The sequence below is a fragment of the Lepidochelys kempii genome, chromosome 5 (assembly GCF_965140265.1).
Source record: "Lepidochelys kempii isolate rLepKem1 chromosome 5, rLepKem1.hap2, whole genome shotgun sequence".
NCBI classification, from domain to species: domain Eukaryota; kingdom Metazoa; phylum Chordata; order Testudines; family Cheloniidae; genus Lepidochelys; species Lepidochelys kempii.
Window position 1 is genome coordinate 2,427,333 of NC_133260.1, and position 16,886 is coordinate 2,444,218.

General features: G+C 56.8%; 1 protein-coding gene across 7 annotated transcripts in view; it reads left to right on the forward strand.

Moving 5' to 3' along the window:
* The first annotated feature begins 7,272 nt into the window (after positions 1 to 7,272).
* Positions 7,273 to 16,886, forward strand: part of ATOSB (atos homolog B) — a 72,096-nt gene continuing 62,482 nt past the window's right edge. For 6 of the 7 annotated variants that reach the window (XM_073343309.1, XM_073343308.1, XM_073343316.1 and 3 more), the window contains exons 1-2: positions 7,273 to 7,415; positions 8,837 to 8,876. The gene's annotated coding sequence lies outside the window, so the exon portion shown is untranslated. The remainder of the gene's footprint in view (positions 7,416 to 8,836; positions 8,877 to 16,886) is intronic. The other variant, XM_073343311.1, reaches the window with a different exon arrangement.

The following is a 16,886-nucleotide window of genomic DNA, read 5'->3' on the forward strand; positions in this document are numbered from 1 at the left end:
AGGCTAATGTAGTGCCCATCTTTAAAAAAGGGAAGAAGGAGAATCCTGGGAACTACAGGCCAGTCAGCCTCACCTCAGTCCCTGGAAAAATCATGGAGCAGGTCCTCAAGGAATCAATTCTGAAGCACTTAGATGAGAGGAAAGTGATCAGGAGCAGTCAGCATGGATTCACCAAGTGAATGCCTGACTAACCTAATTGCCATGATTCACCAAGTCATGCCTGACTAACCTAATTGCCTCCTATGACAAGATAACTGGCTCTGTGGGATGAGGGGAAAGCAGTGGACGTGTTATTCCTTGACTTTGGCAAAGCTTTTGATATGGTCTCTCACAGTATTCTTGCCAGCAAGTTAAAGAAGTATGGGCTGGATGAATGGACTATAAGCTGGATAGAAAGCTGACTAGATCGTCGAGCTCAATGAGTAGTGATAAATGGCTCCATGTCTAGTTGGCAGCCAGTATCAAGTGGAGTGCGCCAAGGGTCGGTCCTGGGGCCGGTTTTGTTCAATATCTTCATTAATGATCTGGAGGATGGTGTGGATTGCACCCTCAGCAAGTTTGCAGATGACACTAAACTGGGAGGAGAGGTAGATATGCTGGAGAGTAGGGATCGGCTACAGAGGGACCTAGACAAATCAGAGGATTGGGCCTAAAGAAATCTGATAAGGTTCAACAAGAACAAGTGCAGAGTCCTGCAGTGAGGATGGAAGAATCCCATGCACTGCTACAGACTAGGGACCAAGTGGCTAGGCAGCAGCTCTGCAGAAAAGGACCTAGGGGTTACAATGGACGAGAAGCTGGATATGAGTCAACAGTGTGCCCTTGTTGTCAAGAAGGCCAATGGCATTTTGAGCTGTATAAGTAGGAGCATTACCAGCAGATCGAGGACGTGATCATTCCCCTTTATTCAGCATTGGTGAAGCCCCCGTCCGTCAGTTTTGGACCCCACACTACAAGGATGTGGAAAAATTGGAAAGAGTCCAGCGCAGGGCAACAAAAATGATTAGGGGGCTGGAGCACATGATTTATGAGGAGAGGCTGAGGGAACTGGGATTGTTTAGTCTGCAGAAGAGAAGAATGAGGGGGGATTTGATAGCTGCTTTCAACTACTTGAAAGGGGGTTCCAAAGAGGATGGATCTAAACTGTTCTCAGTGGTACCAGGTGACATAACAAGGAGGAGGTTTAGGCTGGATATTAGAAAACACTATTTCACTAGGAGGGTTGTGAAGCACTGGAATGGGTTACCTAGGGAGGTGGTGGAATCTGCTTCCTTAGAGGTTTTTAAGGTCAGGCTTGACAAAGCCGTGGCTGGGATGATTTAATTGGGGATTGGTGCTGCTTTGAGCAGGGGGTTGGACTAGATTGGCTCCTGAGGTCCCTTCCAATCCTGATATTCTGTGATTCTTTTATTCTATGATCGCAATCCCAGCTATCTATGCTTCTGATGATCAAATCCCATTACTATTTCCTGTCTCTTCCTAATAAGTGAGGTACCCTCACTGCAAGAGGATACCACGACATCATCTGGAAGGAGACTCCCAACTGGAATAATTTCCCTCTTCACCAATGTGATGCTCTCCTTCTCCGAGACTTTCATTCTCCTCAGCAGCACAGAGGCTGTCAGACCACTGGTGGGACTGTTCTACTGTGTCCTGTAAAGTCTTGTCTATGTACTTTTCCATCTCCCTTCGCTATTCCAGTTCAGCCCCGCCTGTACTCAGTTTCTGAAGGGCAATGAGTTGCTTGCACTGAACGCACACACAAACGGCACCTGCCCACAAGGCAGATAATTCTACATGCGGGATTCAGCGCAATAAACTGGACTGCCCCCACTCTGCTGCTGGACTCCTGCCTGCTTTATTAGACTTGCAGAGGTCTGTTTGTTTGGTTTTGGTTATTGTTCTTTATGTGTGCTTTGTTTGGGAGGCATTATTGGCCTAAGTTTAGAGAATGTTTATTACGTTTATCTGGCTCTCCAGCTCCCTCTCCAAACCCCCTCACAAAGCTCTCCTGTTTGCTAGCTCCTTTGGTTGCTTACAAGCAGGCTTTTTAAACCCCCATTCTTCCAGCGTTAGCCTCGCCCCCTTGTCCAGCAACCCAAAAGGGATCAGGGATCAAAGGAAGGCAGGCTAGAGCCTCCTTAGGAAGCGCTTAACCTCGTGGAGCAGGCCGCTGGGCACAGAGCTCCCCAAAAGGAGCACACTAAACAGTTCAATCAAGAGGGCACGTGGCAAGCAAGCACACCACCAAACAAACTAACAGGCAGTAGTTAACTATGTGCTGATTTAACTGTTGAGTTGAATAAAAGAATCACCCCTTGGTACAAGAACTGTGGGCAGACCAGGCCTAAGGCACAAGCCTCTGTGGTTTCAGCCCTTTCTAGAGCAGCTGATCAGGTCGTCTAGGACAGAGGTGGGCAAACTATGGCCCGCGGGCCACATCCAGCCCGCAGGACCATCCTGCCCAGCCCCTGAGCTCCTGCCCCGGGAGGCTCACCCCCGGCCCCTCCCCAGCTGTCCCCCCGCCCCTGCAGCCACGCCGCCACGTAGCGCAATGCTCTGGGCAGCAGGGCTGCAGAGCCCGGCCTGACCCAGTGCTCTGTGCTGCACGGCATGGCACGGCTGCCTGTCCGGGGGTGGTCAGGGAGAAGGGGTGGTTGGATGGGCAGAGGTCCTGGGGGGCAGTCAGGAAGGAGGAGGGAGGTTGTGTGGGGCAGCTTGGGGCAGTTAGGGGTGGGGGTCTGGGGGCAGTCAGGGGACCAAGAGCAGGGGGAGGGGTGGATGGGGCAGGGGTTCCCGGGGGGCCATCAGGGAACAGGGTGGGTTGGATGGGGCAGGAGTCCCGGGGGGCCATCAGGGGGTGAGAAGCGGGGGGGCTTGGATAGGGGGCGGGGGCCTGGCTGTTTGGGGAGGCACAGCCTCCCCTAACTGGCCCTCCATACAATTTCAGAAACCCGATGTGGCCTTCAGGCCAAAAAGTTTGCCCACCCCTGGTCTAGGAGATCCCCTCCTTCTACAACCTACAGCATGAGTTTCTGGAACAGCAAGCCAGGAGGGCAGGTCCGGAGAACCGGCTGAGCAACTCCCGCCCAACCCCACCAAAAGACTCAGTGAGGCCAGTCAGGGCTGTGCTGGCAGCTCCAGGGCGGTTCTAACCCAGTGACGAACTCATCAGGATGGCGTCATTCACCAAATGTGCCCTTCGAAGGGAAGCCCTGCTGGCAACAGCCTGAAAGCGGAAGCACACGCTGCCCCGGCTACATTGTCCTGGAGAAACACAGTACTCCACAGTAAATGGGCTCCGGGGAGCAGCTGTCAGGCTTTAAGGAATGACTCTTCCTGTCCCTCAAAGTTTGCAGATGCTCCCAAGCAGCTCCCTGCTCCCTGTGTGGCTGCAGCTTAGTTTGCTTAATTGCGCAACATACAGTCAACCAGGATCAAATTTGTGGATGGCACCAGAATGAGAATGGGAGCAACCAAGCAACAGGGGAATGCAAAGTGCAGAAAGACCTGGGAAGATCAGCACAGTGAGGGCCACAGGCAGCTGAGGGGATACAGTGCTAATTACAGTGTGCTCAGGAAGAGGAAACAAAGGGCCCAGAAACAAAGCCAGGAGATGTAACTCAGCAGTCACACCCATCCCATTAAAATGGGCTTTTAAAGCCAGTCTCCTTAATCCTGTCCTAATTCCAAAAACATGTTTTTAAAAAAGTCACTTAGCAACCTTAGTTGACAACAGCTTACTCACCCATTACATCACCACGAAACCCAAGCATTTAGAAGCATAGAAATTAATAACTACAGATGTCACAAACCTTACACTGCCCACCCAATAAACATGAACGTATTATCCTTATCCAGGACAAAGAAATGCATATTTCACCACAGCACAATATCCTTAACTCTGACCCACAGAGAAGGCTTTCAGGGTATTTTTGCTATTTTGATATCTAAATATTTCCTTTTAAGGGGCAGCATTAAGTGCTAAACATTATTTATCCTACAGCAGAGGCCCCAGTGAAGTAATCAAGGCTCCATTTTTCCTAGATGCTCTACAAACATGCAGGAGAGAGACAGTATTAGTTGCATTTATCATTTGACAGCAGCAATTCTGAGAAAGTTCTTGTATTTGCAATCTCTTGACTATAACCTTATCTATCTAGAGCACTGGGCTGAGTGCTTGTCATCTGTGGGGGCTATTTTTCTAGGGCTGGTTTCCAAGCTCACTGACCTTATGAGCAGTCTCTCTCCTGGTTTCAATAAGCGTTGGATCAGGCCCCGAAGCAGAGCATGTAACCAGTAAAGCTGTTCCCTGCTTGCATATTTCTGCCCAGTAACTGTCCTTAGCTGTACAGCTGCTGTACGTAATCCCAACTATACATAGAAAATGGTGGGGTCTAAATTAGCTGTTACCACTCAAGAAAGATTTTGGAGTCACTGTGGAGAGTTCTGCGAAAACATCCACTCCATGTGCAGCGGCCGTTAAAAAATGAACAGAATGTTGGGCATCGTTAAGAAAGGGAGAGAGAATAAGATAGAAAATCTCATGTTGCCTCTGTATAAATCCATGGTACGTCCACACCTTGAGTACTGCGTGCGGATGTAGTTGCCCCATCTCAGAAAAGATCTATTGGAATTGGAAAACAGAAATGATGAGGGATACGGAACGGCTTCCATATGAGGAGAGATTAATAAGACTGGGACTTTTCACCTTGGAAAAGAGATGACTAAAGGGGGGGAGCCCAGGGCTAATGGGACTGGGGTGAACCCCGCCATGGGGAGGGGTGGGGAGCCCAGGGCTGATAGGACTGGGGTGAACCCTGCCGTGGGGAGGGGGCAGGGAGTCTGGAGGCAATGTGTGTGAGGCAAACCCCACCATGGGGGAGGAAGTAGAAGTTTGGGGGTAATGAGGGTGGGAGGAGCCTGGGGATAATGGGGGTGGGGCGAACCCCACTGTGGGGAGGGGCGTTAGGGGGTAGATCTCCCAAATGAACCTGGTCAGCCTAGTAGCCAGGCTGCCCCAGGGAGCTCCCTTCCCCCCTGCCAGGCGGAGCCCAGCCCAGCCCCTAGGCCGACCAGGTTCACCTGGGAGCTCCAGCACCTGAGCCCAGCTGAGTGGGGCTCCCCCAGGCCGCTCTGTTTGGAGGTAGGGGAGTAGGAATTCGGGGCAAGGCGGGGCTGTGGGAAGAGAGAAGGGCTGGAGTTGAGGGGGAGGTTGGAGGCAGGTGGTGGAGGGGCTGCAGGGAGAGGGATGGGCTCATGGGGAAGGGGAGGTGGAGGGGCGGTCGGGGCAGCATGGGGGAGGGGCTGCAAGGAGGGGGAGCGGTGGTTGGGGGCGGGGAAGGGGGGGCAGTCGGGGGGAGAGGCTGGGGGAAGGGGAGGGGGTCCTGCAGGGAGGGGTGTGGTAGATGGGGGGAGGGGCTGGGGGAGAGGGAAGGGTTGGGGCAGAAGAGGGGGAGGGGCAGTCAAGGGCAGAGGGGGAGGGGTGGAGGAGCTGTGGGGAGAGTGAAGGGCTGGAGTGGAGAGAGGGGCAGTCAGGGGCAGAGGGGCAGGGGCTGAGGGGGAGGGGCGGTCAGGGGAGGGGGAAGGGCTGGGGTAGAGGGAGGGACGGTCGGGGCAGAGGGGGAGGGGCGGTCAGGGGCTGGGGGGAGGGGGAGGGGGAGGGGGAAGGATTAGGGTAGGGAGAGCAGCAGTCAGGGCTGAGGGGAGGGGAGGGGAGGGGGAGGGGCGGTCGGGGGCGCGGGGAGGGGAAGGGGGCTCTGAGGGGGAGGGGGGAGGGGCTGGGGTAGAGGGAGGGGTTGAGGGGGCGCGGGGAGGGGGAGGGGCTGAGGGGGAGGGGCGGTCGGGGCGGGGGGAGGGGGAAGGGCTGGGGGAGGGGAGGGGCGGTCGGGGGCGGGGGGAAGGGGAGGGGGAGGGGCGGTGGGGGGAGGGGGAGGGGCTGAGGGGGAGGGGCGGTCGGGGGCGGGGGGAGGGGAAGGGCTGGGGGAGGGGGAGGGGCGGTCGGCGGCGGGGGGAGGGGCTGGGTAGAGGGAGGGGTTGAGCGGGCGGGGGGAAGGGGAGGGGGAGGGGCGGTCGGGGGCGGGGAGAGGGGGAGGGGCTGGGGTAGAGGGAGGGGTTGAGGGGGCGCGGGGAGGGGGAAGGGCTGAGGGGGAGGGGCAGTCGGGGGCGGGGGGAGGGGCTGGGGTAGAGGGAGGGGTTGAGGGGGCGCGGGGAGGGGGAAGGGCTGAGGGGGAGGGGCAGTCGGGGGCGGGGGGAGGGGCTGGGGTAGAGGGAGGGGTTGAGGGGGCGCGGGGAGGGGGAAGGGCTGAGGGGGAGGGGCAGTCGGGGGCGGGGGGAGGGGCTGGGGTAGAGGGAGGGGTTGAGGGGGCGCGGGGAGGGGGAAGGGCTGAGGGGGAGGGGCAGTCGGGGGCGGGGGGAGGGGCTGGGGTAGAGGGAGGGGTTGAGGGGGCGCGGGGAGGGGGAAGGGCTGAGGGGGAGGGGCAGTCGGGGGCGGGGGGAGGGGCTGGGGTAGAGGGAGGGGTTGAGGGGGCGGGGGGAGGGGCGGTCGGGGGCGGGGGGAGGGGGAAGGGTTGGGGGAGGGGCGGTCGGGGGCGGGGGGAGGGGGAAGGGCTGGGGGAGGGGGAGGGGCTGGGGTAGAGGGGGGGTTGAGGGGGCGGGCGGGGGCGGGGGGAAGGGGAAGAGCTGGGGGAGGGGGAGGGGCGGTCGGGGCCGGGGGGAGGGGCTGGGGTAGAGGGAGGGGTTGAGGGGGCGGGGGGAGGGGTAGAGGGAGGGGTTGAGGGGGCGGGGGGAGGGGGAGGGACGGGCGGGGGCGGGCGGAGGGGGAAGGGTTGGGGGAGGGGCGGGCGGGGGCGGGGGGAGGGGGAAGGGCTGGGGGAGGGGGAGGGGCGGTCGGGGGCGGGGGGAGGGGCTGGGGTAGAGGGAGGGGCGGGCGGGGGCGGGGGAGGGGGAGGGGCGGGCGGGGGCGGGGGGAGGGTCACCCGGTGAAGGTCAGGGTTCGCTGCCGTCTCCTCGGCCCTCGGGCCCTGGACCCGCCCCTTAGGCCTCCCACCAATGAGGAGCCGCTTCGCCCTGGACCCGCCCCTTCCCCGCTGTCATCACAGAACCGCACGTGGAGGAGGCGGGGCAGAGGCCGGGCTTATCCGTATACGTCACCACCCTGCGCCTTGCCATTGGCTGCGCGGCCGAGTTGGCTCCGCGCCCGGCTCACGCAGCGTCAAAACCGCCAGTCAGGGAGAGGGGGCGGGACTAGGGGCGGGGCCTGAGTCTGGACCCGGAAGCGGCTGGGGGAGCCTCTCGGCGGCGCTCGGCAGTCGGCGTCGGGCAGCGGGCGCTGCGGAGCCGGAGTCGGTGGGTCCCGAGAGAGGCGCCGGGCCGGGCCGGGGGAGAAGAAGAAGAGACGCGGTTGGGGGTCCGAGGTCTGGCGATAGTGGGGCGGGGCGACCCTGATGTCGGGGGGGGGGTGACCCTGATGTCGGGGTGTGTGTGTGATGCCTGGGGATAATGGGGCGGGGTGACCCTGATGTCGGGGGGGGTGACCCTGATGTGGGGGGGGTGACGCCTGGGGATAATGGGGCGGGGTGACCCTGATGTGGGGGGGGGTGACGCCTGGGGATAATGGGGCGGGGTGACCCTGATGTGGGGGGGGGGGTGACGCCTGGGGATAATGGGGCGGGGTGACCCTGATGTCGGGGGGGGGGGTGACGCCTGGGGATAATGGGGCGGGGTGACCCTGATGTCGGGGGGGGGTGACGCCTGGGGATAATGGGGCGGGGTGACCCTGATATCGGGGGGGGGTGACCCTGATGTGGGGGGGGTGACGCCTGGGGATAATGGGGCGGGGTGACCCTGATGTCGGGGGGGGGGGTGACGCCTGGGGATAATGGGGCGGGGTGACCCTGATGTCGGGGGGGGGGTGACGCCTGGGGATAATGGGGCGGGGTGACCCTGATGTCGGGGGGGGGGGTGACGCCTGGGGATAATGGGGCGGGGTGACCCTGATGTCGGGGGGGGTGACGCCTGGGGATAATGGGGCGGGGTGACCCTGATGTCGGGAGGGGTGATGCCTGGGAATAATGGGGCGGGGTGACCCTGATGTCGGGAGGGGTGACGCCTGGGAATAATGGGGCGGGGTGAACCCCGTCTGCGGGGGGCGAGGTCTGGGGATAGTGGGGCTGGGGTGAACCTGATGTTGGGGGCGGGGTAAAGCCTGGGGATAATGGGGCTGGGGTGAACCCCGCCTGGGGGCGGGGGTGAGGTCTGGGGATAGTGGGGCTGGAGTGAACCCTGCCGTTGGTGGGTGAGACCCCGGCGGGTCATGGCGCTGGGGTGATCCCTGCCTGGTTTGGCGCCCTGGGGATAATGGGGCTGGGGTGAGCTCTGTGGTCAGGGGTGACCTGGGAGGGGGGTAATGGGGCTGAGGTGTACCCTGCCGTCGGGGGGGACAACACCTCGGGGAGTAATGGGACTGGGGTGAACCCTGTCCTCAGGGGGGAGGCCCCTGGCGGTAATGGGGCTTGGGTGAACCCCAAATGGAGGAGTGTGGGGATCTGATGAATCAGATTTTGAGGGGTGAACCCCCAAATCAGGTGGTGATGGGGAGCACCTACACAGAATCTGCAGGGAGGAGTTCATGCATTACACAGTCTTCCTGCCCCCACACTAATTTCCCAGGATTATGGCGAGGCTGGGGGTGGACTGGGGTGGAGTACATGAACCCCAATCATGGGGGAGTGAAGCACTTTCAGGGGGGATTTTGAGGTGAGGCAAGAATGGAGGCAGTGGTGAGAGGAGAGGGTTTGTAGCTTCCATACAGACTCGTGTTGCTTTTCTTTCACAGGGTTTTGTGGTGATCTGATTCCCTTGAGCAGAGGCTGCAGGTAAGAACTGGATTTGACTTGAAATGAGCTGTGCTGTTTCCAGGCCTTGCTAATCAGGTTATGTCCTCACTGTTGCTGCTGAAGTTATCTGGTTCATGCACTTCAGAACTGGGAATGGGACATGCGGCCTTTCACCTCAAGGTCACAAGTTCAAACTCAGCTTTGCTTGGTCGTGACTGAAGACTGTCACCATCTGATCGGGTGACCAGACAGCAAGTGTGAAAAATCAGCACTGGGGTGTCGCTGTCGTGCCATAGTCTAAGGTGTTCCCTTCGAAAGGGCTCTGGGATTGGAATGATGAAGTTTGCTCATAAAACCTTATTTCCTTGTTGTTTAGCTTCAGTTCACCGAATAGCGGTAAAGCAGGGGTGATTCTGGCGCATGTCTAGTATAAGATCCACAGAGCTCTTCTGTATCAGGGGGTCGCCCTGTTAGTCTGTATCCACAAAAATAACAAGGAGTTCGGTGGCTCCTTAAAGACTAACCGATTTATTTGGGCATAAGCTTTTGTGGGTAAAACCCCACTTCTTCAGATGCAACTGAAGAAGTGGGTTTTTTACTCACGAAAGCTTATGCCCAAATAAATCGGTTAGTCTTTCAGGAGCCGCCAGAGAGCTCTACTGGAGACTACATGTCCCAGCATGCAATGCTTCATTTTAATATCTGAGCTGCCTAGTTTACCCCATTGCATGCTGGGATCTGTAGTCTCTTGAAAACCACAGTCCATATTGCAATAAGGGCAGCCACAGTCTGTATTAGGGTGACCATCTATGATTCTATGACCAGATGTCCTGATTTTATAGGGACAGTCCTGATTTTTGGGTCTTTTTCTTATATAGGTTCCTATTACCCCCCCCACCCCCTATCCCAATTTTTCATATTTGCTGTCTGGTCACCCTAGTCTGTATATTTGAGCATAAGCTTTCGTGAGCTACAGCTCACTTCATCCACTGAATGCATCGGATGAAGTGAGCTGTAGCTCATGAAAGCTCATGCTCAAATAAATTGGTTCGTCTCTAGGGTGCCACAAGTACTCCTTTTCTTTTTGCGAATACAGACTAACACGGCTGCTACTCTGAAACCTAGTCTGTATGTTGTGACTGTCCTTAGTTCAGAAACTGGATGGGCAGAGCACTACACTTTATCCACAGGCACGGTATCTGTTCAAAAGTCTAGGTCTTGCTGGCCTTGCATTAGACTGTGGTGGCCCCTGGTAAGCATCATCCGGTCACCACAAGGTCTCGGACAGAGGAGCAAAGGAGCTGCTCCTGCTCCCTGACTGTCTCCTCGCTGGCTTACTGCTAGGGTCCTGTGTTTTCTCATACCTAGACTCTCCTGGCTCGAGTGCTCCATATATTTTTGTGTAGCTGTGGTGTGCGCAGGGTCTGGGGAGCTGTCTCTCTGGGCCTGGCTGTTCAGAAGTCTCCTGCGAGCTAGCTGCTCTCTGGAGCCTGTGCTGCAGGGAGCTGCAGCAACAGTTCCTTGGCTGAAGCTCCAGGTTCCTTTAACACCTAGGGCAGCTCTATAGATGCATTTCAGCTTTGTCACTGACTCAGCTTGTTTCTTGTCCCCTCTGGGGAGAGTTTTCTTTTCCTCTCTCATTGGAGCATTGCTCTAAGGCAGTGTTTCTCAAACTGGGGTCTGCGAGGGTACTCCAGGGGGTCTGCAGGCCTTGCTGATCCACTCCTCTCCTTCCTCCCAATGCCTCCTGCACACCGGGGAACAGCTGTTCAGGAGGGGGACGAGTGGGGATGGGGTGTGCTCGGGGAATGGGGCAGAAAGAAGTGGGGAAGGGTGGGAAATGGGCGGGAGGGGCCTGGGACTGAGCGGGGCGGTTGGAGGTCTTAAAAAAATTTTAAGTCAAAATGGGGGTCCTCGGGTTGCTCAAGTTTGAGAATTGTTGCTCTAAGGAAAGCCGGGAGGATGGAGAACAACACGGTATTGAGACTCTGGCGCTTCCAGCTGGTGGTGAGAAATCTGCTTTGGGCTCTGCTGTGTGAGCTGGGACTCCCTCCGCTCCAGAGGTGCTGGAACAATTTGTACAGTGGGGGTGCTGAGAGCCATTGAACCAAACTGTGAACCCTGGATATGGTGGAAACCGCGTCAAACCAGCACTCCTGGGTCTAGCACTTCTGCTCAGCTCTGTTGGCTTGCTGGCAAACTGGGAAGAGGAACAGTCTGCCCTTGATGGCTGATCTGCCTCTTCTCTTGTGGTCAGTTAGGAAGGAGTAGTGGTAGTAGCTTTGTCTGTGTCTTGCCTGTGCCCTTCCCCCGTTTCCAGGCCATGTGAGACCAACTAGATCCTCCCCCTGTTCCGTAAGAGCTCCTGAGCTCTTCCTGTTCTCGCCCCAGCTCTTGGTGTCTTCGGAGGATATCACTGTTTGCTGCTCATTTCCTTCCTTACCCTCATGCAGCCACTTCTGTTTCATTCCCAGCTTTCTCTCTGCCCTGCGTTTATTGTACAGCCCCCACAGGTTGGATTGACCCCTTCTCCTTTCTCAAGCTGGCAGGTCGCTCCTGAATCTTGGACGTTGGGTCAAGTGGATGTTTTTCTCTCACCGTAGAAGGGAAGCCAATGCTCCTTGACTCCAAACCCTTCTTCAGCTACCAGCTGAGTTGCCAGGCCTTCACCTGCCCTCAATGCTGGAAGGATCTCTGAGAAGATGAGTTGTGCTGAGATCACTTTCCCAAAGTCTCTATAGTCCTCCCATGGCTCTCTGTATTGTTAGAGTTGGTGGATATTATTTGTATAACTGTAGCACCCCAGAGAGCCCTAGCTGTGGACGAGAACCCCATTGTAGCAGGTCCTGCCTCGAAGAACGTACAGTCCAAGTGTAAGACGATAGATGGATAGGTAGGAGAGTATGAAGAAATCCTGAGACAGTCGTGGTCAGGTGATGGTCTCAGCGCACCAGCAGCCTAAACATTGCCAGGTTGTTTGTAGGCACCACAGCAAAGGAGAGTTTGAAGGAAGATAAAGAAGCCGCTTTGTGGATGCTTGCAGAAAGCTCCTCCAAAGCATGAGGGACAGCAAAGGAGAGAGCACGAAGGTGCTTGTTTGAAAACATAATAAGTGAGGATGGAAGCTGATGTCATTGGCCAATCAGAGGGGGGACCTGACCAGGAGAGGAATTCTGCTTAATTCCTTACCACCATGGGTCATGTCTGAATTTTTTGCCCCTATGCTAGAGAATAGGCTGCCTGGGTCTCCCAGTCTCCTACCCTTACTGCTATCCACGCTGCCTGGCCGTTCTACTTCCTGGAACCCGCCTTCCAGATGGTCTCTTACCCTCCACCTGATTTGCGTGGGCTGTGTCCTCTACCTTTTCCCACTCGGCTTGTGCTAAGAGCGGGGGAACCAAAGAACCGCTGTAGGCTTCTGAGGGTCCTGGGGAAGTACCTTGCGGCCCAGGGCCTAACAGAGCTTGAGCGTTGCTGGAGACCTGGTATTTCCTGGCGGTATCCAGGGGCGACGACTCCTTGAAAGTTTTTCTCCTTCCTAGCCTCCATTCACCTTGCACGTCCTGTGGTCAGCTATCAATAAACAATTCCCTTTCCCTTGTTTCTTTCAGCTTCTTCAGCTGGTTTTGAGTCCCCAGAACGGAAATCAGCTGGGCTCACACACCCTGCATTTCACAGGCTTCTGTCATATCTGTCCTGTGGCCTGCAGCTATACTCACTTCAGCTGTGGCCTGGGTCGAGCTCCTACACTAAACTGGGTCTTGATGGGCCAGTCCTCGGATGGAAGGCCTGCAAAGAAAACCCAGGTGCTGCAGGAAGTGGTGTTAGTAACTCAGCAGGCTGTGCTTCTGGGTAGTGACCGGACGTCCCAGGCCTGCTGTTAGGTGTGATGGAAACCCCAGCAATCGGTGAAGACCCCACTGCACTTTATCCAAGAGCTGAAGAGTTAACCCTGATTTTCTGGCCAAATTCCAGCTGGGCTAATTGCATTCTTTCAGTATCACATCTCCCTGGTGGAGAGAGGCTTCTCCTGGATGTGGGTGGCTGTGCTTAGTTGGTGTCTGAAGTGATTCTCTTTACTGGTGTGGGGAGGCTTAACGCAGCTTGAGCTCCCTGGATGGAAGGCCCCTCAGTGGGCAGAGGATTGATCAAAGGTTCAAGTGAAGGACCTTGTCTTGCTGCCAGGGCGCATTCTGCATGTCGCAGGTATAGCTTGCTGTGAAAGCTCAGTGGGTTTGGTGCCAGGTGGAGCGCAGACTGATTCTGGGGCACCAGGTGTGAGACAGAGAACCCCTGCCAGTCATTCAGGTGCTGGTTGCTTTAAACAAAGCCCCACAAGTGTGTGACTTACTCCTAGTTACGTGCCTGGCCCTGGGGAGCAAGTGAGATTGGGGCACTTCTGCCGCCTAGTAGAAAGGCAAGGGATATGCCTGTGCTCTCCAGAGGGCTGGGAATGCACTCGGCTCCATAGTCTGTGCTGCCTTGCCCAGGACCATCGCCCTGAGCTATTGATGTAAGCCATCTGAAATGACAGGGTCTCTTCAGGACTGAGTGCGTGTGCGCAGCAGAGGCTTGCTCCAGCACAGAAGGCCCGTCTGGGGAGGAGGGATGGTAATATGAGCTGCTGATGTTAACTAGCTTTCACTTGTGTGTCTGGCCAGGGGAACCCCAGTGGCCAGACTTAGACTTTGAGTCTCTCCGGGCAGCTGTGTGGGCTCCTGCAGAATGCAAGCCCCTGACAGGCTATTCTTACAGCACTGGGAGCCAGGGAGAGAGAGCGCCTCAAGGAGATCATTAGGATGGTACTGGTAGGCTCCGTGGGGCTATTATTTGGCTGTTGCAGGGCTGGGTTTGACAGCTGATAGGAGGGGATTTTCCTTCGCTTTTGCTGGCTAATGCCCACTTTTTCAGACCCTGTCCATTCTAGTTGTTTGATTAGGAAGGTTGCTCCCCACGGTGGGGCTTTGTGTTCCTATGATCTGATTTAAGGGGGTAGTCCTCTGGGGCCTGAGTTAGTTCTGTGTCCTCGTCTACACTTGCAGCTAAACCACATACAGCTGCACCCAGTGGTGACACCCATTGTAGTGTAGACAAGGCCTCATGTACACTGGTGTAACTCCATTAACTTCAGTGAAGCCACTCCTGACTCTCAGCAGTGCAAGAAAAGGAAAATGAAGTCCAATATGTAGCAAGTCCTTTCCTACCACAGCAATGCAGCCACCTCTTGTGTGAAACCTGGTAGCTGATGAACAGTTCAGAGCAACTCTCCATGAATGTAGGATGAGAAATGAAGGCGAATCTTGTATCCAGATGAAGTTGCAATGGGAATGTGGGGTGGTGACATGGTATGATGTGAGATGGAATTTTAGCCGGGACAGCAGGGTTAATACCCCAGCACTTTACAGAAAATGCCATGGGCTCTTCAGTGAGTCTGTGTGGTTGGGGCCCCCTCGTTCTTGCGCTCCTCCATTCTGCTTCAGGGCACGAGCCAACCACTGACTGCCTTGATTACCCCATGGGCAGGTTATTACATATTTGTCCATTTTGTGCATCTCTGTGCACATGCCTCCCCGATGCTCCAGCACAGCAGGTGTTTGTGATGATGGAAACTCTCCAAGCACTGACAGCTGGAGGTGTAGGTCTGTTCTTCCAGCCCACTCTGGTCCTTGGGCCAAGGGTATAAACGGCCCCCCTAGCCCCCCACAATTGTCCCCAGTTCCTCTTTGTCCACCAGAGCTAAGCCAAGTGGTCTGGGAGCCTTTTCTCACTTTACCTTGGTGCATGGTTTAACCCCCATACTTGTGTGTAGCTCTGTGGAAGTGTTCTCTTGTCTGTCTCTGAAGCTGTCCGTGGCAACTGCTCAGGCTTCCTGCACTGGGGTTCCAATCAGGGAGCCTGCAGAGCCTTGTGCCTTGAATTTGGTGCTCAACAAACACCTGGGAAGGGTCCTTTGAGTCCTTGGGATCTTGCTGTCTTTTGCACTGCTCCCTGAGCGTCTCCTTCCTGCTGGTGTTCACCTCAGCTGGGAGGGCTTCCCAGTTGCAGACTCTGCTGGCCAGGTGGGCTGTGGGCTGTCCTTCGTCCAGGGAAAGCAGTGCTGACACCTCACCCTAAGTTCCTGAGTAAGGTAGTCTCGGATTTCCGTTTGAGTCAGTGGTCGTCGTCTTGCATTTCTCTGAGGCTTCATAGTTACCCTGGGGAGATCAGGCTCTGCGCTCTGGGTGTACACGTGGCCAGGTTAGTGTTATCCGGACAGAACTAAGTCTTTTAGGAAGTGTAACAGGCCATTTATTGCCCTGGATGAAAAATCCACCAGTTAGGCTCTTGCTGCTCAAAACTCCTCTGAACGGATTAGGGAGTCTATCCGATCACGTATGGTACAAATTCACGAGCGTCCTCATGCCAAGATGTCCTGGGCTCCCTCCACAGGGACACAGTAGTGTCCACACTGTGCCCAGATCTGAGATCTGCAGGCCTGCCATGTGGGCTCAGGCCACATCTTTACAGGCCCCACTCTCTTGACCCTGCAGCCAAAGCAGTTGCTGGGTTTGGGAGGGCAGTGCTTGTGGCTGACTGACCTCCTTGGCCTGCTTCCTTGGGAGGCCCCTGCTAGCTAATGTCCTGTTGTGGAGCTCGGCGGAGGCCGCTCGCAAAGGAGGAAAGGGGCTGAATTACCTCCTGTGCTCTGGATACATTGGTGCTGCAGAGCCATGCTGATCTCACTCCCCCCCCACCCCACACACTTCAGGTGCGCTTTGGGGGCAGAGAGGAACTGAGGATCGCTGGTGGGAGCAGGCCTTATTTATACCCTTGACCTGAGGGCAGGAAGGGTTTGAAGGACAGGCCTGCATGCCCAATTGTTAGCGAGAAAGTGGCTACGGGTCCCAGGCACATGACTCCTAAAGGGGGACACTGGAGGGGCCCTGTGTTTAGGGAGAAGGAGCTAGGAGAGGTGAGTAACCCCTTTTTTCTTGCATCTGCCTTCTGCTAGGCAGGCCATGGTCAGAGACAGGCTCCTGGGCTGACGGGCTCTGGCGGCTCCTATGGAATCGTGCTCTAATGGGAGGATGACTAAACTCTGCCCAGAGTGGGCTGTGTATAGGGTTGCCAGGTGTCCGGTTTTCGACTGCAACACCCAATCGAAAAGGGAGCCTGGCTGCTCTGGTCAGCACTGCTGACCGGGACGTTTAAAGTCCAGTCAGCAGTGCAGAGGGGCTAAGGCAGGCTCCCTGCCTGCTGTGGCTCCGCGTGACTCCCGGAAGCAGCGGCATGTCCCCCATACAGCTCCTAGGTGTAGGGGCAACCAGGGGGCTCCACATGCTGCCCCTGCCCCAAGCACCAGCTCCCATTGGGTGGGAACTGCAGACAATGGGAGCTGCGGGGTGGTGCCTACGCACGGGGCAGAGCGCAGAGCCGCCTGGCCACGCCTCCACGTAGGAGCTGGAGTGGGGACATGTCACTGCTTCTGGGAGCTGTTTGACGTAAGCGCCATCTGGAGTCTGCACCCCTGAGCCCTCTGCACCCAAACCCCTGCCCAAGCCCTGATCTCCCTCCCACCCTCCAAACCCCTTGATCCCAGCCTGAAGCACTCTCCTGCACCCTGAACCCCTCATTTTTGGTCTCACCCCAGAACCCTCACTCCCAGCCCAGAGCCCATACTCCCTACCACACCCCAACCCCCTGCCTCAGCCTGGAGCCCCCTCCCATACTCTGAACCCCTCAGCTCCACCCACCCAGTCCGGAGCCCCCTCCAGCATCCCAACCCCCTGAGCCAGCCTGGTGAAAATGAGTGAGTAAGGGTGGGGAGAGCGAGCGACGGGGAGGTTGCAGGGGATGGAGTGAGCCAGGGCAGGGCCTTGCAGAAGGGGCAGGGGTGGGGCAAGGGTGTTTGGTTTTGTGAGTAGAAAGTTGGCAACCCTAGGTGTGTGATGATTCATTGCTGCGTGCTCCTAGAAGTGAGGGGTGGAGGAACTGGGACAGGGCTGGTCCCTATAGCATACTTGGTAGCATTTTGCCCAGTCTAGTTTGCATGGCCTGGTGCTGGCCCCT